Here is a 27,961-nt window from a genome sequence, read left to right on the forward strand (position 1 = left end):
AGAAACTACCAGGATATGCCGTTTTCTAGGAAACACTAAAGAATTTAGCAAAGGATCTGAACCCTACTCGCTTCTACCAAGATGAACATAGGACATTTATCAAAACTTCAGAAGGAAAAGACAGAGACCAGGTCTTCCGACAAAGACTGTGCATGGCCCTAGCTGAGGCACTGTCCCTTCTCCCCACACCCTCAGACCAGAAGCAGACTGAAGTCAACTCCCAGCCCCTCACACTTACTCTCAGAGGAGGAACCTATGAGGTTTCAGATAAGGTGGGGGCAGGAAAGATATCAGGGGACAGCTGCCCACTCTACATTAGAAGACACAGATCCAGGAATTTCATAACCAACTGAATCTTCAAGTATAATGGCAAAATAAATATTATCCAGCATGCAAAAACAAAAAATGAAAAGAAGGATTCAATATCCATAAGTCTTTGCTTAAAAAACCAGTTAAAGATAAGATTCAATAAATGAAACAAAACAAAAAAATCAAAGAATTCAGGAAAAGTAAAGAGGAGATTCAGAAAAGAGCAGGTGACAAAGCAGGGAATTCAGATGTGGAACCTACACTGAGTTAATTTGGAAATTATAGTTATAAAATCAAATGTAAATATTGTAAACCTTGGCGAAGCTGAAATTATCAATAAAGCATATCTTTAAATACTGGTGAGAAGTGAAAACTTCATTTTTTAGAGCATGATTAAATGCTGCTGAAAAACATGACCTAATCTTTTAGTCTTTTCCTATCCTTAGAAAGATGTCTTAGGAATTCTTCTGCTGAACAGTAAAGAAATACTCAGTTGAAACTCCATTTGCTCATTCTGTTACAATCAGGTAAAATGAAATTCAATTTTTATTCAAAATGGCATGTTTCTACGATCCCATTAATTTTCCCCCTATTTTTCCTTCTGTATATGTATGTGCTTTAGAAATATGACAGGAATCAATACTTACTTACTACAAATGATTACTTCCCAAACAGTTGGTTTTGGGGTTATTTGTTTTCTTTCTTATTTCTACTTTTGCTATTGCTTAAATTAAAAAAAAAAAAAAGTAAATACATAATTAAAAACCTGACTCGAGGCACAGTGTGACACAAGAAAAAGCATGTGTTTGGACTTCAACTCTGCCTTATACTTGCTGTGTGATTTGAGACAAGTAATTTCTTGAATCTCATTTTCCTATCCATAAAATGGTAATACAAATGCCTAAATTTCCCAGAGTAGCTGTTAAGATTTTGACAATTTAAAATACGACACCTCTATTATAGCTGTGAATCTGGCACGAGGAAGGCACTTAACAAACTTTAGTTTTCCTAGAGAGCTCAGGTTGCGACAACAGAAGTAGAAAGAAGAAACCCACTTATACTCTTGGTCTTATATTTCTCTCCAATTATATCTTTTAACCTTTAGTCAATAGTCAAATGGATATGAGTTTTTTTTTTCTAATTTATTTGTTATTTTTATTTATTTATTTTTGGCTGTGTTTGGTCTTCGTTGCAGTGTGCAGGCTTCTCATTGCAGTGGCTTCTCTCATTGTGGAGCACAGGCTCTAGGCGTGTGGGCTTCAGTAGTTGTGGCACATGGGCTCAGTAGGTGTGGCTCACGGGCTCTAGAGTACAGGCTCAGTAGTTGTGGCGCACGGGCTTAGCTGCTCCATGTCATGTGGGATCTTCCCAGACCAGGGATCGAACCCATGTCCCCTGCATTGGCAGGCGGATTCTCAACCACTGCACCACCAGGGAAGCCCTGGATATGAGTTTTATATCCCAAGATTAGTGTGCCTAAGGGCTATTAGTTTTGTTACAACATGATGATGAAAATGTACCAGAAGGAGTTTTCAATATAAACTTCCATGTGGTTCCCGAGTCTTTCCTTTCCTCCTCTTGAGAAATCAGTCTCTTCTGGACTCAATGCAAAGAGAATATCACATTTAAAGTGCATTAAAAATATCTTTTCCTCCACTGAGATTTTGACAGAATCTACTGAATTCCGAGAGCAAAGGTCATGATTAGCAAAGAAAAACAAGCACCACAAAACCGATCAAGTTATCTTAAAAAAAAAAAAAAAAAAGCTCCTCCCCAAAAGGGACAATCCCCTTCCTCTTCAGGCCCATAAAACGATTTTAACATAGTTAGATGTTTTATTTATAGATAAAGATGAAAATGTTTTAACACATGAAGTCCGTAATTTAAAAGAGAAGCCTCTCACCACAGCTCATTTCAGCACATCAGCACGTAGCTCAGAAGCACTAGGACAAGGGAGGCCCAGCACTAAACGGGAACCAGGGCTGTGTGGAAGGAAAGGAAAGCAGCTGAGACCCAAGACAGAAGGGAGAGAGCCAAGAAGATTCATGACACACATGGTCAGAGGGGTAGAAAGGGTAGTTAAGTGACTGAGGGATGAGTTAGTAACAGCTACATAACTTCCTTTAAAAATGGATCCATATCAATACCAACATAACTAAACTCCAAAGTGACAACACAATCTTCTTCAAGGAAGAATAGACACATAGTTTTTATAGTAGATATAGCTTTCCTGATGTAGCTTACAGAAACCTTTTAAATTAAAAGTAGCATGGGGACTTCCCTGATGGCGCAGTGGTTAAGAATCTGCCTGCCAATGCAGGGGACACGGGTTCGAGCCCTGGTCTGGGAAGATCCCACGTGCAGCGGAGCAACTAAGCCCATGCGCCACAACTACTGAGCCCGTGCTCCACAACGAGAAGCCACTGCAATGAGAGGCCCGCGCACTGCAACTAAGAGTAGCCCCCGCTCGCTGCAATTAGAGAAAGCCCGTGTGCAACAATGAAGACCCAACGCAGCCATAAATAAATAAGTTAGTAAGTAAGTAGGTAGGTAGATAATAAAAAAATAAAAGTAGCATGATGACTGAATGGAATGTTTTCATGCCAAAATAATGAGAAGCAGAGTTCCCAAACTGTAAATTACAAAGATTAATACCCAACCTGCTATCATTTGAATGTGCCATGAAATATTTTAAAATCAAAGATACAGGTTAACTAGTTGCAACCAATGGTACTCTCCTTGGCGTGATGGAGTCTATAACGGAAAAAAACGGTCCTTTGCTTCGGAAGTTTGTCTGCACAGGGCTCTGCTGGTCTCATGGTGCCGACACAAGAAATCCCAGAAGAGCTGCAACATCTGCTTTAAGCCCAGGAACTCCCACACCTGTCTGTACAAACAGGGACGTTTCTGAATAAACACTTCAAAGCTGCCGAGTGCCAGGACTGGTCAGTTCAGGGGCTGTCAGGAGTTGTGGACAGCATGAGTGACAGGCAAAAAGATCACCTAGGTATTTATCTCATTAATCTTCGAGTGTGCTTAATTCTTAAATTTAGAGAGTATTCCTGTCTGGACTCATCCAACGGATTCCTTACTGGTCTTCTGCTCCGGTCTCTCCCCATTCCAATCCATCCTTAATAGAACCAGCACTATTTTCCTGAAATATGGATCAGACTGTGTCACTTCCCTGTTCCCTATGTCTACAGAATAAACATTTTAATTAGTGGCATAGCATACAAGGCCCTTCCAGCATCTTCCTTCAGAATTTGCCTCAAATATTCTTTGCGCCAGCAATACTAAATTTCTGATGGTTCCTCAAATACACCTTAGTATTTCATACCTCTATGACTTTTCATTTTCTACTTTATTTGGTCTATTAATACTTTCAAAGCTCTCTTCTCTTATTCCTCCTAAGAGACAGCTAGCGGGTCTGTGACGCCTGCCTTAACCACATCCCGGGTAGACTTGGGTCCCTCGCTTGCTTCAAGCTCCCGCTGAACCCAGCTCATATGTCTTTTATATCCATCAGCACAATATATTATGATTTCCTGCCTTCATGAATTCCCAAGACAGACCAGTAACTGGCACCAACTGTTTATCTCTCTATGAAATAAAAGAAGAAATTCTGATAAATATTTTTCCAAAGTTCAAACAAAGGTTTGAATATCCACTCAGTGATTCAGAAACAAACCTGTCCGCAGAATTACCTTAAGTATGCCCGGCTGATCTTGGAGGCTCAAATTAATCCTGACACACGCTACAACATGGATGAAACCTGAGTTCATCATGCTATGTGATAAAAGCCAGTCAAAAAAAGACATTCTGTATGATTCCACTTAGAAGACTTATCTAAATTAGTCAAATTCATAGCAACATAAAGTAGAATGGTGGTGACCAGGGGCTGGGGCAAGGGGGAAAGGATGAGCTCTTTAATGCAAGATGCAATGTTCTGGAGATTGGTTAACACTATGGAACTGCATTTAAAAATGATTAAGATGGTAAATTTTATGTTATGTGTTTTCTTTAACTGTATAAACTACTTATTAACAGATAACGCCCACAAATTTATTTCTTCTTGGGCACACTTGCAGTACAGCCATGGCGGCCCGTGGTCTTGGTGTGCTGGCCTGGACACCAAGTCCCCAGAAGTGGCACAGCCTATGTGGGTCCAAGTCTGCTCCGGTCGCTCCAGGTCTTCCCGGAGCTTGTTGTCCAGACCCTTGGCCAGGACCTGGCTGTGTTTTCCATCCTTCAGGTCCTCTGTCTGTCTAAGAACCAGTCTGGGGTCCTGTACTGGCGTGGATTCTGCATGATGGTGACCACACGTTGCACCTCATCCTCAGTGGGCTGTCCTGGTCAGGTCCACGTCTGCTTTCCTCAACACCACAAGGGCGGATCTTCACCCCACACCCTTAATTGCAGCGATGGCAAAGGCAATCTTCCATCGCCCACCGATGTGGGTGCTGAGTGCTCGCGAATATGGTGGACTTTCTCAGGGATCGCTAGGGAAATGGTGGCGGCCTCAGTGGTGGCGTGCGAGCCTCCAGTGAAAGAGCTATGTTTTTTTTATTTCAATAAAAAATTTGAATTAGGGACTACCCTGGTGGTCCAGTGGTTAAGAATCCACCTTCCACTGCAGGGGACGCGGGTTTGATCCCTGGTCGGGGAACTAAGATCCCACGTGCTGCGGGGCAACTAAGCCTGCGTGCTGCAGCTACAGAGCTCACAGGCTCTGGGCCCATGCGCCACAACTACTGAGCCCACGCACTCTGGAGCCTGTGCACCACAACTAGAGAAGCCCGCACACCGCAACAAAAGATCCTGCATGCTGCAACAAAGATCCCATGTGCCACAACTAAGACACGATGCAGCCAAATAAATAATTAATTTTTAAAATTTGAATTAAAGAAAGGCAACTGCAAGTTAAAAAACATAACTACAACACCTAGGAAAGCCTATTCTAGAGCAATGCCTAAACACATGGTAGACACACAACAGGTTTCATGACTGAATATGTTAAGTAACTAAATTTCTCTAGTAGATGATATGTATTTGTGGGATATAGTTTATATCTCTGGGAATCCTCATTTAATCCCCCAATTCCGTCACGTATTTCCTATAGTATAGAACGAATGGAATTTCATGGGAAAATAGAAATGTTAATATCCAATGTTTTAAATCAGTATTTATTTGTTTCTCTGGAAGAACAGTAAAAACAGAGGTGGAATGAAGTGGCAATATACCACTTAGAGTTAAAATAAAAGGAACTGGAAAACACTTTAACCAAAGGAGACCAGAAAAATAGCTTGTGGTATATCATTCAGTGGAATATTATGATATTTAAAATAATGATATACATCATTAACTGATTTAGAAAGATTTTCATATTTATTGCTAGGTGGTAAAAATCTTTATATGGAGATACAAACAGAATGAAGAATAGTCATACAACAAATAATTAGTTAGCTCTAGGGTAGGATTGCAAGTGATTTTAATTTCCCTTTCTAAATGTTTATGAAATAACTGGATTTAAACATATCAGCATGTACTCTTTTATAACAAGAAAAAAATAAAACCGTTCCACTCTGATTCAAGTCCAGTGTTTCCTTGTTGATTTTCTGTCTAGAAGAGTCAGCCACTGTTTAAAGTGGGGTGCTGAAGTACCTGCTTTTACTGCATTCTCTACTGCTGCCTTCAGATCTGTTTGTATTTGCTTAACATTTTCAGGTGCTCCAATGTTGGGAACATATAAAATTATGACTATTCTGTCTTCTTGATGAACTGACCCCTTAATCATTACATAATGATCTTTTTGTCTCTAGTTACTGTTTTTGGCTTAAAGTCCATTTTGTCTAGTGTAACTACACCTGCTCTCGTTTTGTTTCTACTTTAAGGGAATATCTTTCTCCATTCTTTCACTTTGAGCCTATGTGTTTCTTTAAAGCCACAGTGAGTCTCTCGTAGGCAGCATATGGTTGGGTCTTGTTATTTTTATCCATACAGCTAATCTATGTGTTTTGATAAGAGAATTCAACCCGTTTACATTTAGAGCAATTATTGTAGGTAAGCACTTCCTAATATGCCATCTTATTCATAGTTTTCTGGCTGTTTTCCGGTTCCCTTGTTTCTTTCTTCCTCTCTTACTGCCTTCCTTTGTGAAATGGTGATTTTCCACAGTGCTATGCTTTGATTCCCTTCTCTTTATCTTTTGTGACTCTACTGTAGGTTTCTGCTTTGTGGTTACCATGAGGCTGAAATAAAACATTTTATAGCTCTAATAGTCTATTTCAAGGTAGTAACAACTTAGATCATACATAAAAACTCTACCCCTTTACCCACTCCCTTTTATGGTTTTGAAGTCACATTTTATCTCTTTTAATACTGTGTATTAATTAACAAATTACAGCAGTTACAGTTATTTTTAATACTCTTATCCTTTAACTCCAGAATTTTATTTTGTTTTTGTTTTGGTTTTTTTTTGCGGTACGCGGGCCTCTCACTGTCGTGGCCTCTCCCGTTGCGGAGCACAGGCTCCGGTCACGCAGGCTCAGCGGCCATGGCTCACGGGCCCAGCCGCTCCGCGGCACGTGGGATCTTCCCGGACCGGGGCACGAACCTGCGTCCCCTGCATCGGCAGGCGGACTCTCAACCACGGCGCCACCGGGGAAGCCCTAACTCCAGAATTTTAAAACTCTCGTTTTATATCAGAGTTAAAACGCCACCATATTACAGTATTAGAATATTCTGAATTTGATTATATACTTCCCTTTACCAGTGTGTTGTATATTTTCATGTCTTCAAGTCACTAATTAGCAACCTTTCACTTCAGCTTGAAAAACTCCTTTCAGCATTTCTGATAAGGCAGGTCCAGTGATGATGAGCTCCCTCAGCTTTTGTTTGTCTGGGAAACTCTTAATCTCTCCTTCAGTTTCTCAAGGACAGCTTCACCAGGTAAAGTATTCTTGGTTGGCAGTTTTTTTCTTCCAGCGGCTTGAATGTATCATCCCACTCTCCCCTGGGGGTAAGGTTTCTGCTGATAAAGCAAACAGCCTTATAGGGATTCCCTTGTAAGTTATTTAAGCTTTTTTCTCTCCTGCTTTTAAGATTCTCTGCTCGTCTCTGGTTTTTGACAACTTTATTAGAAGTTTTTTGGAGAGATTTCTTTTTTCTTTATCAGTTTTATGGAAATAGAATCAACATAGAACACTGTATAAGTTTAAGGTACATGACATAATGACATATAGAGAAATGATTACCACATATAAGTCTAGTTAACATCCATCACCTCACATAGTACCAAACATTTTTTTTCCCTCGTGATGAGAATTTTTAGGGTTTACTCTCTTGGCAGCTTTCAACTATACCACAGATCAGTGTTAACTGCAGACTCCATGTTGTACATTACACCCGTGGTGCTTATTAATCTTATAACAGGAAGTTTGTACATCTTGACCACCCTCACCCAATTCCCCCACTGCCCACCTCCAGTAACCACATATCTAACCTCTTTTTGAAGCTTTTTTTTTTTTGCTGATTCCACACGTTAAATAAGATCTTTCAATATTTGTCTTTCTTTGACTTACTTTACTTAGCATAATGTCCTCTAAGTCTATCCCACGTATTGCAAATGACAAGATTTCCTTCCTTTTTCATGGCTGAGTAATATTCTTGTGTGAGACATTTTCTTTAACCATTCATCTGTTGATGGACACTTAGGTTGTGTCCATGTCTTGGTTATTGTAAGTAGTGCTCCAGTGAACGTGGGGATGCAGCAGATATCGTTTCCAGACAGTGATTTTATTTTCTTACAATATTTACCCAGAAGTGGGGCTGCTGGATCATATGATAGTTCTGTCTTTAATTTTTTGAGGAAACTCTGTCTTCCATGGTGGTTGTACCAATTTACATTCCCACCAACAGTGCCCAAGGGTTCCCTTTTCTCCACATCCTCACCAACACTTGTTACTTCTTGTTTTTCTTTTTTATGATAGTCATTCTAACAGGTGGGAGGTGGTATCTCATACTGCGGTTTGCATTTGCATTTCCCTGATGATTAGTCATGCTGAACACCTTCCCACATACCTGCTGGCCATGTGAGTATCTTCTTTGGAAAAATGACTATTCAGGTACTTTGTCCATTTTTAATTGGATTATTTAGGTTTTCTTTGCCACTGAGTTGTATGAGTTCATGTATATTGGTATCAACCCCTTATCAGACGTGACTTGCAAATATTTTCTCCCATTTGGTAGACTGCCTTTTCATTTTCTTGATGGTTACCTTTGCTGTGCAGAAGTGTTTCAGTTTGATGTAGTCCCGCATGTTGGTTTTTGCTTTTGTTGCCTTTACTTTTGGTATCAAATCCAAAAAATCATTGCCAAGACCAATATCAAGAGCTTAACCCTATGTTTTCTTCTAGGAGCTTTATGGTTTCAGGTTTTATGTTCAAGTCTTTAATCTATTTTGAGTTGATTTTTGATTTTTTGTGTATGGTGTAAGACAGGGGTCCAGTTTCATTCTTTTGCATGTAGTGGTCCAGTTTTCCCAACATCATTTATTGAGAGACTTTCCTTTTCCCACTGAGTATTCTTGGCTCTTTTTGTCATAAACTAATTGACCATGTACGTATGGGTTTCTTTCAGGGCTTTCAATTCTGTTCCATTGGTCTATGTGTCTGTTTTTATGCCAGCACCATAGTCTTTTGATCACTATAGCTTTATATATAGTTTGAAATCAGGAGGAGTGATGCCTGCAGCTTTGTTCTTCTTTCTCAGGATTGCTTTGGCTACTTGAGGTCTTTTGTGGCTCCATAGAAATTTTACAATTGTTTTTTCTACTTCGGTAAGAAATGCCATTGGAATCTTAGGAGAGATAAGGTGTCTATAGATAGCTTTGGATAGTACAGACATTTAACATAATGTCTATACGTTAATTAATATTGAATATTAATTCTTCTAATCCATAAACACAGGATATCTTTCCATTTATTTGTGTCTTCTTCAATTTCTTTCATCAAAGTCTTAGAGTTTTCCATATATAGATCTTTTACCTCCTCGGTTAAATTTATTTTTAGTATTTTATTGTTTTGATATTATTATAAATAGGATCATTTTCTTTACTTCTTTTTCAGATAATTTGTTGTCAGTGTATAGAAATGCAACTGATTTTTGTATGTTGATTCTGTCCTGCAACTTTACTGACTTTGTTAATTAGATCTAAGTTTTTTGGTCATATCTTTAGGATTTTCTATATATAAAATCATGTTATGTACAAATAGAGACAATTTTACTTCTTCCTTTTCACCCCTGATGCCTTTTATTTCTGCTCCTTGTTTAATTGTGCTGGCAAGGAATATCAGTATTATGCTGGATAGGAAGGAGAGGATTTCTTTACGTTGTTTTGTTTGGTGACTTCTGAGGTTCATGTACTTCAATATCCAAATCTCTCCCCAGATTTGGCAAGTTCTCAGTTATTATTTCTTTAACTAAGCTTTCTGCCCCCTTCTCACCCTCTTCTCCTTTTGGAACCCCAATAATTCACAAATTGGTTCTCCTGATGGTATCCCACAGATCATTTGGGTGTTCCTCACTCTTGTGTTATTGTTGTTCTCCTCTGACTGGGTAATTTCAAAGCTCATGTCTTCATTCTCACTGATTCTTTACTCTGCTTGACCAGGTCTGCTGCTGATGCAACAGACTTTTCATTACACTCAATGAAATGAATGAAATTCAATGATCCTCAAATGGATCGAGCTGGCCTCTCTTGGCCTGTCTAAGTCTGCATCTCAACCTTTCTCCCTTCATGATGCAAGAGACACAATAACTTCCAGGAGGCCAAGAGCCCACACACAAGGAATCCTTCAGTTAGAGAAGGGGAGAGAGAGGAATTTCTGTTTGGTTCTTTTTCATGATTTCTTATCTCACTAAACTTCTCATTTTGCCCCTATATTATTTTCCTGATTTCACCAAATTGTCTTTCTGTTTTCCAGCAGTTCACTGAGTTTCCTTGAAACAGATATTTTGAATTCTTTACTGAGTAAATCATGGATCTCCACATCTTTAGGCTCAGTACGGAAGGCTACTGTGATCCTTCAGTGGTGTCGTGCTTCCTTGATTTTCGATGTTCCTTTGAGTTTTGATTGCTGCCTTCACGTTTGAAGGTGCAGCCACCACCGGGCTTTACTCACTGCCTGCTTCAGTGCATCCAAACTCACTTTTTTTACTCCAGTGGAGTGCCAGATCTTCTGTAAACCTGGACTTCCACAAAGGCTCTCTTCTCTGTGGGTGACTGTTTAAGTCAGTGTTCTCCAGGGGCTCCCAGACCTCAGTCAAGAGGACCTGGAGCTGGTTCACAAGTCACTTCAGGGTCTACAGCAGGGAATGAGGTCTGTCTGCCTATTACATACACAATGCATGGGTGGGCGATATTCCTTCCAGATCTCTTTGTGTATGATGACAGATCCTACAGCTCCCATGAAGACACTTTTATTCCTAGATGGATGCTGAATATTTGGGGGGGGGGGTGTAGGAAACATCTTATGCCTCCACAATGCTGATGTCACTTGTCTTTCCACCTTGAAAAATAAAAATTTACTGCTCCCCCACAAAGAACTGTTGACAAGATTAGAGAGATGCCAGAAATTTCTTCCCGCAGTCTATACATGGTTTACACAAGTGTTTCATCTGCATGGTATTTTGTTTTTAAGTGAACATGAATGCTTTGACACCGTCTCACTTTAATCATTTATATTATTTTCCATTTCAATAATTTACATTATCTGCTTAGCCCTTGAATACATCTGAATTTGCTACTACAGGCTTTTACGATTGAAAAACTGGACCAAGCAACCATGGCAGAACCTTCTCACTTACGTAAATTGAACAGTGCACTCCTCACATTCAGGTGGCTGCTTTAAAACGTAAAGTCATCTCAAATTCAAAAGCATGACAGTTTGGTGGGAGTGGACTACTTCCAGCACAGTATACTGCTAAGCCTGGAAGTCCCTCTGGTTCCATCCATCCTGGCTATGCTGAATAAATGTCTGAGCACTTGAGTGTAAACTAGAAATCTTGCAACCTGAGTAAGGGTCACCACTGTGGCCAGTGCTGAAATCTGGGCCACCCAGGGCACATCACCAGAGCAGAATAAAAATATCCATAGAACTATGCGGGATCAATTATTCAAGCCAAAACGAAATGAGCAATCTTCCTCCATTTCCTTCATCCCCAATATCCAAACCATCAGAATGCCAAAGGCTCAACTTACAACACATATTATAGATCTATAAACATTAAAAACATAAATTACACCATGCCACCACCCTGGTCAAAATTCTCTGATGGTTTCCCACTCTATTTAGAATAAAATTCAAACTCCTTTAAGACTTTAAATGACCTGGGTCTTGCCTACATCTTTGGGCACATTTCCTATGAATCCCCTCATTTATTACACTCAATGGTTTTGTTTCTGTTTTTCTAACAGACCAAGTTCAATCCTGCATCAGGGCCTCTGTATTTGCACCAATTTATGCCTGGAATGCTCTTACCCCAGACAGTCACATGGCTAACTTCTTTACAACATTAAGGAGATAAAGTTCAAGGAAGACCTGAAAGAAGCATTCTTAGACCCCCTGATCTAAAATTTTCCCCAACGCCAACATACTATAAGATCCCTCCAGCAGTCAATTTCTATGAAAGATCTCTTACATTTTCTTCCCGTTACTTAATCCTTGTCTGAAACTATCTTATTTGTTTACTTATTTTATGTCTAAAATACACTAAAATGTATCCTATCCTCCACCTCCATAAAGGCAGGGCTCTTATCTGTCTTGATCACTTGTGTACCTCTTGATATTAGAGTACTTTCTAGCACATAATGCTACTTAATCAATGTCTGGTGAATGAATGAATTAACTGATCTTCAATAACTGTGTCATTTGTCAGTAGCGATATGCACTTCCCATTATCCCTTTCAGCTTGGTGTCTGAAAGCTCCTCCAATCCAATGGAGACTCCATTAAAATGATACTGAAGAAAGATAAAAAGGAAATAACTTCTGTTCTGGGTTTATTTCCTGTTTGTATCTCTTTAGTGTCAGTATCAGATGGGAGCGCTCAGAGAATTTCTAAAAGAGATGAAAAGAAGCAAGTGTGCTGCCAGATGAACAGGACTGGAGGAGCATCCCGCAGTCCAGGGAAATGCAGTGGGAGGCTAACGGTGAGATGGGAGCAAGTCCTCCCTGAAAGACTCCAAAGAAATTCAGGACTCACAGGAGCCTGTGGGCGGGACAGGAAGGAGGAGCCCAAAACAAGGGAATTCATTCGAACTCTGACTACTAACTCATTGCAGCAGCTGCCCCTCCTCACCTTCCTGTCTTCTTAGGCAGGACACGCGGCTTATTATTTCCCAGCTATAACAAGCAAGCAAGCAAAGAAATGTGGCTGGGTCCTCTGTGATACCAAACAAACTGCTTAGGGAGATGTGAAGCTCTTATGTCAGAACTGGTGCCCCCGAGTAAATTCTTCATTCTAGACTGGGGGGACCCTCCAACCTGGATCTATGCCCATCCATCCTAACGAGACGTCTGACAGTTAACAAGTTCTGTTTATGTAAATAAAGCTACTTGCCAGCTGCCTCATTCAGAGGAGAGGCCTAGCAGGAAAGTAAAGCTATAAACACCACTAAAGGAATCTCAATGCAGCCACCAACTGCAATCAACTCAGTTCTTAAATAGGAATGGACCATTAAGGATCATCAGACGTATGTGGAAAACCTCCAAAATGAAAGAGAAAATAAATAATAACTGAGGTAGAAGGAAATACCACTCAGGAAACAGATGAAAGTTCTTAAAAAGGTCTAATTACTTTTCTCAGAGAAATTCAAGAAGATATTAAAGCTACAAAACAAAATCTAGGAGGTCATGAAAAAAGAACATTCAGATTATAAGACAGTTAAAACACTCATTACCAAAATAAAAAAAATTCAAAAGGACTGAAAGAAAGTCAAGAAAATACCCCCGAAACTGAAGAAATAAAACCCAAAGAGTTAAAAATATAAGAGAAATTGAGGATTAATCTAGGAAGGTCCCAAATCCAACTACTAGAGGTTTTAAAAGGTGAGACCAGTTAAAAATGAAGGAAAGGCCATTATCAAAAAATCTACAAACGATAAATACTGGAGAGAGTGTGGAGAAAAGGGAACCCTCTTGCACTCTTGCTGGGAATGTAAATTGATACAGCCACTATGGAGAACAGTATGGAGGTTCCTTAAAAAACTAAAAATAGAACTACCGTATGACCCAGCAATCCCACTACTGGGCATATACCCTGAGAAAACCATCATTCAAAAAGAGTCACGTACCACAGTGTTCATTGCAGCTCTATTTACAATAGCCAGGACATGGAAGCAACCTAAGTGTCCATCGACAGATGAATGGATAAAGAAGATGCGGCACATTATATACAATGGAATATTATTCAGCCAGAAAAAGAAATGAAATTGAATTATTTGTAGTGAGGTGGGTGGACCTAGAGTCTGTCATACAGAGTGAAGTCAGTCAGAAAGAGAAAAACAAATACTGCATGCTAACACATATATATAGAATCAAAAAATAAAATGGTTCTGATGACCCTAGGGGCAGGACAGGAATAAAGACGCAGACGTAGAGAATGGACTTGAGGACATGGGGAGGGGGAAGGGTAAGCTGGGACGAAGTGAGAGAGTGGCATGGACATATATACACTACCAAGCGTAAAACAGACAGCTAGTGGGAAGCAGCCGCATAGCACATGGAGATCAGCTCGGTGCTTTGTGACCCCCTAGAGGGGTGGGGTAGGGAGGGTGGGAGGGGGGAGAGGTAAGAGGAGGGGCTATGGGGACACACGTATGCATGTGGCTGATTCGCTTTGCTGTGCAGCGCAAACTAGCACACCACTGTGAAGCAATTACACTCCAACAAGATGTTAAAAAACATTAACAAATAAAAAACGTAAAAGAATTGACACTACATAAATAAAAAAAACTTCCCTAAGTTCATATTCTGCCTAAGGCCAAGAAAGGAAGGAGAAGGAGCCTCTCCATGAATATCAAAAAGACAAGTGTTTCATCACATAATAAGTAGGAAATGACCTATCAAATACTTCCTGAAATCAGAGGACCAATTTTAAGCCATTGATACACCTTTTGATTACTATGATCACAACCATGACTGATAACAATGTTGATTTAATTTAATTCTCACAACAACCTAAAGAGGCGCTATAATGATTTTCATTTTAGAGGTGGGAGAGACACAAATTAATTAACTTATTTGAATTCACGCAGCTAAACAATGGCTGAGATTCTAACTCTAATTTTGACCTATATGATTAAATAGCAACATCACCAACAAGAAAATGATTACTGAAGATACTGTAATCTGACAAGCCTGTAAATCTAAGAGGCAATTTATAATAAAAAAATTCTATTAATGGAAAAATGTTAAACGTCTCCGTAGCGATGCAATTAGCAAAACCCAGAATGCAGGGCTAAGAACTTGGTTTTTTTTCAACAAATATACTGAAAGGGGTAAACGAGATGGAAGGGAACTTAAGACAGACTTAAGAGACACACAAAGCAGCTTCAACATAGACGTTGGTTTCGATGCTGAGTTCCACAAGCTACAAATAATCAAAAGTACAAACCATTTAGAAACAGCCTGGCAAATGTTAACACTAACTTTGATGAAAATAAAGAATTACTGTTAAGTTTTTTCAGCTGTGATAATGGTACTGTTGCCATGTTTTAAACAGAACTCTCATCTTTTAGAAATATATACTGAATGACTTAGGATAAACTAATATGATGTCTACAATTTGCTTCAAAATAAAACAGAATGGGGGAAGTAAGAATACAGATAAAATAAAATTAGTCATAAGTTGATCACTGTTAAAGATGAATGACAAACACCAAAGTTCACTGTTCTACTTGTTCTATTTTTAAATATGTTTAAAATTTTCCGTAAAAAAAAAACACCCCATGTCTTGAACACTGGAATCACACAAAATGTTATTACTTGAATTATAGACTGAGTATCAGAAAATGAAAAAATATCTTATTGCATTTGATTGACTTATTAAAAAAGAAAAATCACAAGACACAAAACAACGACTTGCCAAAGTAACGGAAGAGGCGCACAGCTCTTCTCGCCTAGTAAGTACACAGTGACATTCCAACTCATCATGTAAAGGTTTGCTGTTCACAAGTAAAGATTTTTGGTTACAGGAGTGTTTATAAAAGGAACACTGAGCAATGCAGAGGGTATCATACATTACAAAAGTAATAAATTTTTTTGCTACATATAATTGATTATTTTTAAATTTTAGGGACTTTCAAAGCCCAGCAATATTCCATGTTTAGTAAACATTCATTAATTAAACAATGTTTGCGTGTTCACACCGAGCTGCCACTGTGCGGGGCAGAGCGTGTGCGCCAAGTGCCGCTGCCGGCGGGGGTGCAGTATGTAAGGTGGGGAGGGGTGGGCAGACGGAAGAGGGAGCAACTGCTTCGCTGCTGTGAGACCTGGGGAACAATGGTCAGCGGAAGCACAATCTCCATTTAGAATAATGACAGATTCACCAGCACCTGAGGCTGAAAACAACACTGGAAGGTTTACTTTAAGTACTGACATTGTTTTCAACTGAGTTTGAGATGGTTCGAAAACATTCCCAGAAATCAAAGAAACAGGTGTAGCTGATAATTCTGGGATGACCAATTTGGCCTACTATGTGCAGTGCCAGATAGTTCTTAAATATATGCATCTCCCTCATCCTCACCCCGGGTAAAATGTGGCCAGTTACTTCTCTGCACATAATTCATTCTCATTCTCTCTCTCTCTCTCTCTCTCTGCCCCCCCCCTCACACACACACTCACACCACACACACACACACACAGTCCTTCCAGTGTTTCCTCTTCACCTGGATTACAGTGACGGGACTATAGCCTCTGACTTGCTCTGCCGAGAGTAACACGATGTATATTCTTCTTTGGTCTCCATGAGTGACAGGTACCCTGGAAAGTCCCCCAGTTAATCTTCTTGAGATGCGTTCTAGGGAGAAGTAAAAAGCTTGGCAGGCTCCAGAGTGAGGCGAGTGCGCTGTCTGGGTTCCCCTCCCACTCGGCCAGGAGGGCAGACTTTCAGGTTCATTATCACCTCAACAGTATGCCTGTCAGCTGCCAAGGGTGAGAGAAGGCTGAGTCTCTTAAGGCGTCCTGGACTTTCTGGCTTCTCTAAAGTAAAAGCAAATCCATAACAGACAGGTATGTTTTAAACCTACTGCACCCATTTATCCACTTTAATTTATTGGATCGATTAGCTCAGAGTAGGAAATGCCTAACACTGGATTTGCCATTACATGGTCACCATTCGAATACCCTATTATCAGGACTAAGGGTGGGAAAGTGGACATGTGAGTTCGGGGGAGACAGGAGCACTGACTCACCTCTGATATGACCCTAACAACGTGGGCTCAAGTCTGACTGAGACGCAGAGCTTAGAAGGTAACACAGCAGAACTGAAATCCTGGTAAAGAGAGTGAAGCACAGTGGGGGGGAGAAACAGCTAACAATTGTCTCAAGAAGTACTTTCGTGTTGCACATTTAAAAGAAGAAACACATGGGGTTTTCCGGTTTTTTGTTTTGTTTTTTAAAGCAGACAAAAACAAAAAGCAATCATTCCTTCTAAGCAAAATATTTTCCCAACGTCTTTTCTATTTTGGAATGTGGGTTTAAGTCTTTAATTTTTCTCTGGGTAAAACGTGGCCACACAATTTCTCTGCAACTGATGTACTATTCTTTCTGCCCACACTCAGGCTTTAAAATTAGAATTATTCAGGTTTCAGACATTACATACTTATGCCCAACTTTACTGTCAAAAGCATATAGAATATTCACATTCCTCACAAAACATATACTGTATACCAACTTGGACTCTCTTTTTTAAGATATAAGATTACTTTACAAATGTAATTTTTCCTATTGTGATGTTGAAGAAGCCTAGCAATAAAAAGAGGGATGGAAGAAAAAGAAGGTTTCTCAGTTCCTAGACTAGAATTCTCTTTATTAATCCACTGTTGAGGCACACAAACTCTTACCCATTTTTAATCAGAAAGAGTAACGAAAATCACACGTGGAAAAGAAAGTCAGAGGTAATTGAATTAATCCAACAAAACCTAAAATGGACAAATTGAGGTTGGCAAACTGGAAAAGCAAGTTGGAAATAAAAGTTTAGAAAATACAAACAGGCTCAAAATGGGAAAATGACGACTGAGGCAAGTTACAGCAATTTTCAATAAAGACAGAAGTTCAGAATTGGAGAACTGTACCAGCCGAGAAGAGGTGGACCTAAAAGGAACTGCTGGGAACAGTGGAATTATCATCACTGAAGATGTTCGTATGCTGGAATCCAACACCCGCCTTTCTGGAATGGGGTCAGTGTATGAATGCTTAATTCACAGCAATTTCTACAAGCCCCAGATCTTATCAAGATAGAAAAAAAAGATGAACCAATAGTTTTCTTTTCTCATTGAAAACTGTACACATGAGAATTAAATGAATATGGATGTTTCTTGGAATAGTGGAAAGAATCCAGTGGCAATCAAAGTGGGATCTGGCACCAGTTCTGTCACTAAGTTGGCTTCTGACTGTGCACGAATCACTTGGCCATTCCGAATGCCAGTTCCCTTACATGTAAAGTAAGAGAACGGAAAGGAAGGAAGGAGACCAACGTGCACCGGGAGCTGGTCCACACCGTGCTCTCTTCTCATGGCAAGATGCTGACGGCATCCCTGTGGGTAGTGACTGCTCTGCTCATTCTTATAAGTGATGGAAGTTGGTTCACAGAGGGTAGCTTGCCCAAGGTCACACCTACAGAGTAGGCAGCAGAGACAGGGTTTGTGTCCAGCCCTGTTTGACTCTGAAGTCTGTAATGTAAAAAAAACTGTACTGCCTCTCAGGAGTCTCAGAAAGTACCAGTGACCTAAATTCTCTATGTTTTACTCTTGAGAGACTCGCCACCCCTTCTGCCATTTCCTGACTGAAGTTGCTTCTTCGGGCTCCCATACCCACTCCCGACAGGCTCTCGTTGCCCGCTCCCCAACCTCATCTACTGCCCACATAGTGACCACGGGGTATTCCTAAGAGATACAAACTTGTTTTTGTTTTTGCGGTACACGGGCCTCTCACTGTTGTGGCCTCTCCCACTGCAGAGCACAGGCTCCGGATGTGCAGGCTCAGCGGCCATGGCTCACGGGCCCAGCCGCTCCACGGCATGTGTGATCTTCCCGGACCGGGGCACAAACTCGTGTTCCCTGTATCGGCAGGCGGACTCTCAACCACTGTGCCACCAGGGAAGCCCCAAACTTGTTATTTTTATATCCTTACAATAAAGGCTCGAAATACAGGAAAAATGCCCAAAGCTTGGGAAACACACACTGATGTCTTCATAGCGCACTCCCAACTTTCTGCCTGCTGCTGCCCGAACACAGCCATGCCTTTAGCGCTGCAGACTGACGGGGATCACTCTTCCTTTCATCCGCACGGAAGACCTCCCCAGCCTTCAAGTACAGTCTGTCCCAACCGAGCAGCTCCCTCCATCCACGCAGCTCCAGCGCTGACCAGCTCAGAATGAATCTCCCCCACCCCCTCCTCCTTCCCTCTGTGGCGAAAATCTTAACCTTTAAACCATAACTCATTTGTCATCATCTCCTCTGTGATCTCCTCCCCATCAAATTCCCTGTGAGCTGGTTCTTCCTTTGAGCTTCCATACCTTTACCAGATACCATCTTACATTCGTTTTGAGCCTGTCTTCTCTATTGTGAACTCCTGGGGTTTTATTTACCTTTGTATTATTGCCCCCCCTCTTATCACCTATCAGTGTCTGGCCAATAATAATGACCAGACTTAATAATTTAAGTTTGTTAAATGAATTAATAAATCTGAAGAGGGGAATGCCTTCCTCAAAAGTAAACATCACTGCTTCCTCACGGACACTGCAGTGGCCCCATTTCCAGCAAACCGTCAAACCACAAGAGGTCAAAACTCATTGTGTTTAGGGTGTTTGCGTGTATGGTGCAAGGGTGAGTAAGGGGCAGGAGAGGAGGAGAGAAGAGAGGGCAGAAGAAGGAGCTAGGAAGACAGCTCAGACTAGACTGCACAGGGCTCTCTAAGAAGTTGAGGTTTATCCTCCAGGAGATGGGTGCTACGGAAAGAATTTTAAGTTGGGAAACGACGCTGCCGTATTTACTGTGTGAAAAGCTGTTTAGCAGCGAGTGAAGTCGGAATTCAAAGGTGAAAGCAGGCTGAAGACAGAGGACTCAGGAGGCAGTCTGGTTCCAGAGCTCCCCTTCTTCAACATAACCTCTCAGTAGTGAAGGGAGGGAAGCCTGCCCAGAGTGAGTGCTGGTGGCCGACAGGCAAGCTCAGGCCGAAGGCAGCACCAACGCCCAAGTAGTGCAAACAGTGCACACCCACAGTTACTTACTATCTACTCTATATTATAATAATGAATGTGTGCTAGGCACTGTGATGGAGAGAGATAAGTGAGAAACGATTCACAGTGAAGTGGGGAGCGCAGATCTACAAACAAATAGCTAAAATACAGAATTACGGTTCCAAACAACAAAAAAAGGTCATTACCAGAGATAAATAAGAAGTATGAGAAAAAGGTACCACAGAGTCAAAGGGAAGAAACAGTCTCAAGGGAAAAAAAAAAAGGAGGGGGTTAACTAGTGGGGTACAAAATATTATAGAGCATCCACATACAATGAGGACAGAAAAGATAACAGTTTGCTTCTTAACTTTTGTTAAGTAAATAAATTCTGAAATTTCATATTGAAAAAGGCGGTGTCTCCAATTAGGTATTTTGCCCCAGGTGTAGATTAGAAATTCCCATAGTTCTAAACACGGTATAAGACTAATTCAATGTCGAATACTTTAACAATGCGGGATCTAAGTCCCTTACCGTATCAAGTAGGTAGATATCAATTCAAGTATATAGTCCTATATGAGCACAAGGACATTTATCCAATCGATTACAAACTTGCAAGCATATGACTACTCCTCAAAGCATTAAAACATAGAAAATGATCTGATCACTGGTTCTAAAAGGACTGGTATGGAAAGAAGTAATTCCTTATCTCTAGGAATATGCTATTAACATGGGAGCGATTATGTATTTACTTAATTTTATTAGCACGAAAGGCGAGAAGTGCTCCACACTGTGTAGTTGGGTACAATGAATTCAATAAACTTATGGAAGCAGGAAACAGTAAAGGAAGACAAACACTTATTCTATAAACACCAAGTGTTAAGATTTCTAAACCAACTGCCTGCTTTCCCAGTATAGTACCTAAAACCACGGGTAAAAGATACTCCATCTGAAGTGCCCATAGAGAATCTTCATCAGGAGTAGAACAAACTTTAAAAGTCTCAAGTTTCTAGGAATGAAGCCTAGCTTGCCTCTAAATTACACTCAGAAGTAAAAGAGATAATTCAAAGCAGAAGCTACATTTTCTATGCTGATAATTCAATGTACAATGGATGACTTAACATCATTGACAAATGTATTAAAAGAAAACAAACCTTTATTTTCCACCCCATTAGTCAGTCCTGCTTCCTGTTAGACTGACCAGGGCCACCTCTCTTTGCATCAGTTTTGCTTCCAGTTTAGAAAAGACACAATGTAGCTGCATATCAAGAAACTAAGTTAAATCCAGGACAAAATCCTGAGGGATTCCCTATGCTTCAATCACAGCATTGTAACTTCTTGAATAAGAACATGTAAGGAAAATTGTGGATGAACTCAGTAAAGACTGAGTTTATGAATGGATCTGAAAACAAACTGGAATTCTTAATTCTGCATCTCCTCAGATTACACTTTACATGATAAGGATTCCCCTTTTCAAATTCTAAGGTTAATCTCATTCCTAGTGGACTCCTGGCATGGAAAGGTTCAGAAAGGTACAGGTCTGATTCCATCTGACATCAGTATTCTTCCACCAACTGTGAGAGCTTAATTTTATATATGAACACTCTACCACTGATTTCATGTAGACAACTTTGTTTCTAAGAGAAATAAATATGTGCTCCATAGTCATGGAAGTGGAAGAATTTACTAAGTAGAGATAATGGGAAAGTCGCAGCTCAATAAATCCCTACATTTTAAAAAGAGGTGCTGAGAATTCACTTTTCCATTACAAAGGCCTATGAGTGAACACAGCTGCAGGAAGCAGCCTGAGAAATATAGGGCAGATTTTGTTTTTTTAAGGACCATTCTAGGGCTTCCCTGGCGGCGCAGTGGTTAAGAATCCGCCTGCCAATGCAGGGGACATGGGTTCGAGCCCTGGTCTGGGAAGATCCCACATGCCGCGGAGCAACTAAGCCCGTGCGCCACAACTACTGAGGCCCGCGCTCTACAGCCCGTGAGCCACAACTACAGAGCCCGCGAGCCACAACTACTGAAGCCCGCACGCCTAGAGCCTGTGCTCCACAATAAGAGAAGCCCACACAAAGAAAGAGTAGCCCCCGCTTGCAGCAACTAGAGAAAGACTGTGCGCAGCAACGAAGACCCAACGCGGCCAAAAATAAATAAATTTATAAAGAAAAAAAATTACCATTCTAAGAATGGCGATGGATGTTGTCTAATTCGTTCTACAGTAATAGAATAACCTTCCTCCTCCCTCTCTCCATTCTTTCAAAAAACACTCACAGGCCATGTAATGTACTAGAAGGTACAAGATGAAAACAATCTGGCCTCAATAAATAGTGAACCTATTGGAAGAGACTGTAAGTAAAGAGGTAAATAAAATCTAGTGTGGTCTTTCTGTAAGATATCCAAACTGAAAGATATCCAAACAAATTTTTATCTACAGTTGAATGGATAAATAAACTAAGGTACAGTCATAGACTGGACTACTACACAGCCACAAGGATAAATGAACTACAACCACACGTAGGGGTAGCAGAAAGCAGGACAGAGATCACGGAGAGCTACACATACCACACTAAGAAAAAGAAGTGTTCTCGTGCAGGATGTAAAGGGTCGGAGACAGTGACGTTGAAAAATGTTAAGGAGAAGATTCAGCAGCTCTGAATTTTATACCAATCATTATGTCAGGCAATGTGAAGCATGCGTTACAATGAGACAAGAAGACCACTTAGGAGGCAATTAAGGAAATCCAAGCAAAAATCACCATGAAGGTACAAATTACGGTACAGAGAGGACAAGAGAAATCAAGTATTTAGAAACAAAATGTTTGTGAGCAGGTGAGTCAAAGAGGAGTCCCAGAGTCATTCTAGAAGGACCATGTGGCATTTCTTTTCTCTTCAATATTTTTTGTAATAATAAGACTCTTTAAGGGCTAGCTAAGCTTTGCGGCCACAGAAAAAAATTCTAAAATGGAAATTGCAAAAGCTACCCCCCAAAATATTTTTGAATGTTGTATACACTGGATATTCTATATTATATAGGCAGAATAGAATACGAACTGCAGACCTGCTGCATAACTGTGTATGTTGTAGTCCACACGTAGAAACTGTAATGTTTATAGATAAGGTAGGCCATGTGGAAGCTGACCTTCTGAGGAAAATATGTGAAAACCTTGAGGTTTTGTAACATCTTCAAAGAGTTAGAAATGGTGGACACCAGAACTCTTGATAAACAAAGTAAAGAACACAGTAGTATCCGTTATTTTAGTGCTGTTATAACTGTACTGAAATAAGTGAAACAGCATAAAATTTCAAAATGTTCCACATGTAGACAGGAAAGTATTATTAAGTGAAACTTCCTTCAGTAACACAGAATGCAGTATGTGTGTGTATACATATTACCTGTTTAGATATTTTAGTGAATTTAAGCAGAGGTCATCCAAAGACTTACAGGGAAAGAAGTAGATAGTATATTGACATAAGAATGAGTTACAGCAGTTGAGTATGCTTCTGAATATGAATTCTTGTAACATTTCAGAAGAAAGTCTGGACAGTAATTAGATTAATATCCTATGAAGTCAATTTAAATACCTAAAATCACTGTCTGTTCTCTTAAGTAGTAAATATAAAAAGAAGGACTTTCATAGCTACACCTTTATTTGTGTTAGTGAATAACTTATCTTTTATAATTGCTGACCATCTGAAGTGGCAAAGAGATTGGCGTGGGGAATCTGAAGCACTCCCAAGCAAACTGACGCAGAGAGAAAGGATAAAAGTCATATGCAAGATGCAGAATTTTGGGAAGAGAATAAAACAAAAAAGAAACAAAACAAAACAAAAAGAATTGCACTTAGGATCTCTTCGGTTCTTTGGAGTTGGAGACCAATACTCAAGGCAGCTTGGATGTCTATAGCAACCACTGGTTTCTAGAAAGTTTTATAGAAACTTGCCAAGAGTCTTTTCTAATTTGATATTCTTGACAAGGAAAGTTTTATGAAGTCCTTGAGGTACAAGTGACTTCGGAGGGAAAACTAATGGAGTAAATTTGGAAGAAACACAAGACATTTTAATATATTGTAGTGATAACATATACTTGTTATTTTCAAAAGCTGATATTCTTCTGCTATGCGTACATACACAACACTAATTCAAAATTTATTTCTTTGCAGGAATTACCCAGAAGCTATCACTGGCTAAATTATAGCGGCTTATAAGTAGATCCAGTTTACACACACACACACACACACACACACACACACACACATCAATACAAGACTACAACATACATGCCTGATAACATATGAGCCTGGCTTAAGGGTTGCTCATGTCAGCTTCTGAATAAATGTTTTACTCACTGTAACAGCTCTATTCTCTCTGCGTGTGTGTGTATATATATAAAAGTAATAAATATATATTAGTTTCCCACTCGTATTCATTTTTCCATTGTCCGGTAACATAAAAGAAGTCACTGTCACAAAGATCAAGCCAGGGTAATGGCCTCCTTCTGGGTAAAACAAATGGTTCAATTCTGCCTCTACATTCACATTTAAGTAGAGTGCAACAGACAACGGACATTCTCTGATTCAGTTTTATCCCTCCAAATACTACCTCTCAGGATTTCATATTACAGAAATATCTTTGGCTGAAAGAATGGAAGGAATCCAAAAGAACTGACTCTCTGCTCCAGTGCAGCATGAGCTGGCCACTGTGCTACCCACTTTCCCGCAGCTTCTCACTGAATTATGCAACTCTCAAGACAAGCATCTACTAGTTTCATTTACATACATGAGAAAACAGAGATTGAGAGGAAATTAAATGTTTATGCTGAAGGTCACACAGTATACATTTAAATTTAGTTCCAATTTGAAAGCTCATGCTTTTACTACTACGTTAAAGAAATATTTAAAATATTACATAGGCAATACATTCACATGGTTAAAAATTTTTAAACGATTGAAAATTATATATTTATGCGTGTGTGTGCTTGTCTGACCTTTGTCTGTCATCTTCCCTCCCACTGACCCAGAGGATAACACATAAGCATGCGTGCGCCTGCATACACATATGCTTTTGCCTCCCCCTTGAAAACACTTTGCACACCGCTTTCCGCCCTGCTTTTTCATTCAACAATATTAGCTAGAATTACAGATGCATATGCTGTCTTACCCTACAATTCCACTGCTGGGGTTTTATGCTACAGAAATACTCGCACATCGGTTGAAATGCCTTTTATACAAGTTATTCTTATATTTATGAAAATTCTGTCTTCTTACGAACGTGTTACTATTTTGCAGCAGTGTGTGTAAAATGGCTAAGTGTCAGGAGTAACTTGAATGGCCATCGGTGGAGGGCTAAGTAAGTACAGTACTGTGGAATGCCACACTGCTGAAGGGGGACGAGAGGGAGTAACGGAAGGCATCCCAAATATAGAAGTGGGTCAGCAAACCTTAAAAGCCAGATAATACACAGTACACGCAGGAGCCTGTGGACAGGAGTCTGTGGTGGAGCCTCCTGTTAAGAGGAGTTTAGCAACGGGAATCAAAATAAAATTTGCTTCACGTTTTGACTCAGTAATCCCATTAATGAATCTCTCCCAGAGAATATGCTTAAATATGTGAGAAGACGCAAGTATAACAATGTTCTTTGCAGTACTGTTTGTAATTTTGCAAAACTGGAAAAAAATCTGTATGACCTTGAGCAGAAAAGTGATAGAAAAAACAATGGGATATCTATACGAGGGAACACCAAGCAGTTGTTCAACAGAATGTGCAGATCTTTATGTTGACATTAATAAGTACACACGACACTTTTCAGTTAAAATACTAACTGCAGAACAATGAGTCTAACATTTTGTTTACATATGTAAAGTCAGAAAGACGATATGTCAAAGAAAATGAACCGAGAGGCCTCCTCCCACCATAAACACACGAGAGTTGCGCAAGTGTTCTCTATGCTTTCCCAGTCCTACCAGAGTTTTAGGCACTCTGAAAATTAAACCTTATTACAGGTTAAGTAAAGAAATCCAGGATTTAAACATGCCAGTTACACCTCTGTGATGGCCACAAGTGTGAAAACATAAGTCAAATTATGAAAACTTCTAACGATAAACTCAACTCACGATGCTTTGGCAATGATACCGAAAGGTAATATAGAGGAACCTAAATGGAAAGACAAAGTCTGAAGTGATACCTCATCACAATGAAGTCCTGCCATCAACCCGAGCGACACTTTTAGCAACGCAGTTTATGGGACTGACCAGCAATGTGTGCATGGACACCAGACACTGCTCTGTATCCAGAGGGCTTAGCACATCAACAGCAAAAAGCAACGTGAAGAACAGAAACTTAATGAGTCGTGATTACAACAATCACCTGTTTGGGGGCTTTCAAATCAGTTACCAAATCCGAGATGGGGCAAAGGATTAAGAGTTTTTCTATTTGCTATGCGAGCAAAGCTAATCAACAGAGGCAGGTGCTAGCCTTAAACCACACGTGCACAGACGTACCACGCACAACAGCGCTAGCCTTAAGCCACACGTGCACAGACGTACCACGCACAACAGCGCTAGCCTTAAACCACACGTGCACAGACATACCACGTACAACATCAACAGTAAGGGTGAATTAAACGTCAAAACTGATTCTTAAGTTATACTCTCAGCACAACTGGGCAATAAAGCTGACATTGCCTTGACACGAAGGAATGAAGAATGAAGAAATGATCATTGTGGACTATAAGGTAGCAGAAATAACAAGAGCCATCATCAAGCAAGCATCAGTAAGGTCAAAAGTCAGGAGCGTGGAAGAAATATGGGCCGAAAGTTCTCTTCTTTGGGAACTCTTCCCTCTTTTTGTTGGGTATGACATATTCTAACACTTAATTGCTCCTACAGAGGAAATGCTTTTCTAGAAACTCTTCTTCACAATTACAAAGAGCTGAGAATCACACAGTAAATTTTTGGCAGTTAACCTGGGTGAGACTGTTGCTTGGAGCTGCTACCCCCAAACATTAAGCTTCCCAGCGAACAGGGCTGCTGTGGCCCGTGAACTCATCTCTGTGGAGGGCCCCACCGAGAGCCCTGCGTGTTCTACAGCTCGTGCCAACACCCCTTTCAACCCTCCAAAGGCTCACTTGCAACTCTGCATAAATTGTCAGTGTCTCTTGGCTCCAGAGACAGCTTCACCTGCAGGGCTTCATTTTTCTGTTTGACACCTATTGTTGATTTTCCTGCATACTACAAAAGAGCCCTCTTCAGTGTTTCTCACACAATGACACAATCAGTCCTCTGTAACTCAGAAGAGGATTAATGATTGGGTTTTATTTGATTGTAGTTTTGATTAATCCTGACTTTGTGCAATTTGTGACCTTTGCTGGAGTCCCAAGGGCTGGGAATTAGAAAATGCACACTGCACCACTGTGCTCGGAGCAGTGTGAGCTTTGCCAGTTTACTCCATGCCTCATTAGCCACAAAAGCTATGAAATGGTAGTCCAAAACAGCTTCACATTTTTTCAGGGTATGGGTACAAAATTCTGTATGAGCTTTTCTTTCTGATTTAAATATAGTAAGGCAATAATTAAGTCTATCCTGGTTAAGCTCATAGGGTCCTAATTGCAATTGGCAGTTACCTCAGCAAATTATCAAACTCAGGCAAGTCACATCATGATGTAGCTGTCCTGACTTCCTGAGGCTTGGAATTATTAATAGTTTTCGAGAACGGGTGGGGAAAAAATCTGACTTTTTGGATTGCAAACGATTACAATATTCTTTAATAAATTTGTCTTTGGCATTAAACCGAATTTATATGACTAAATTTATCCTAGTTTGTGTTAAATCTTAAAGATATCACACCGTGGAAAAGTTGCTGCAGTTTTTCATTATTTACTATTTGAGAATCAGCTATTTATAATGTTTTTATAAATAATTTATAATACACAACATTCTACATAAAAGTGTTACCTTTTGGAGCTCCCAGAATCAACAAATTATTTATAAGAAACTGTAGGATATGCCCCTTTCTGTGATACTCAATTCTGCTATAGATTAACTAAAAAAAAGTTCATTAAAGAATGGAAAAAAAAAGAATGGAGAAATTATACATATAAATGTACACTGCTTCACCAATTTTTGATGCAGGAGAGGTCCAAAGCTCACCATGTGATCCAATGCCTTAAATTCTGCATTGTACAAAAAGTACCC

The 27,961-nt window shown here is 40.0% G+C and overlaps 1 protein-coding gene and 1 pseudogene across 17 annotated transcripts in view; both read right to left on the minus strand.

Moving 5' to 3' along the window:
• The window catches only part of LOC149747933 (small ribosomal subunit protein uS13 pseudogene), a 44,504-nt pseudogene extending 25,676 nt beyond the window's left edge, over window positions 1-18,828 (minus strand).
• ERC1 (ELKS/RAB6-interacting/CAST family member 1) overlaps window positions 1-27,961 on the minus strand; it is a 387,721-nt gene that overhangs the window by 113,271 nt on the left and 246,489 nt on the right. The window lies entirely within an intron of this gene.

Source organism: Delphinapterus leucas, chromosome 11 (assembly GCF_059928025.1).
Source record: "Delphinapterus leucas isolate spDelLeu-1000000601 "Yukka" chromosome 11, BTC_Dleu_Yukka2, whole genome shotgun sequence".
Taxonomy (NCBI): domain Eukaryota; kingdom Metazoa; phylum Chordata; class Mammalia; order Artiodactyla; family Monodontidae; genus Delphinapterus; species Delphinapterus leucas.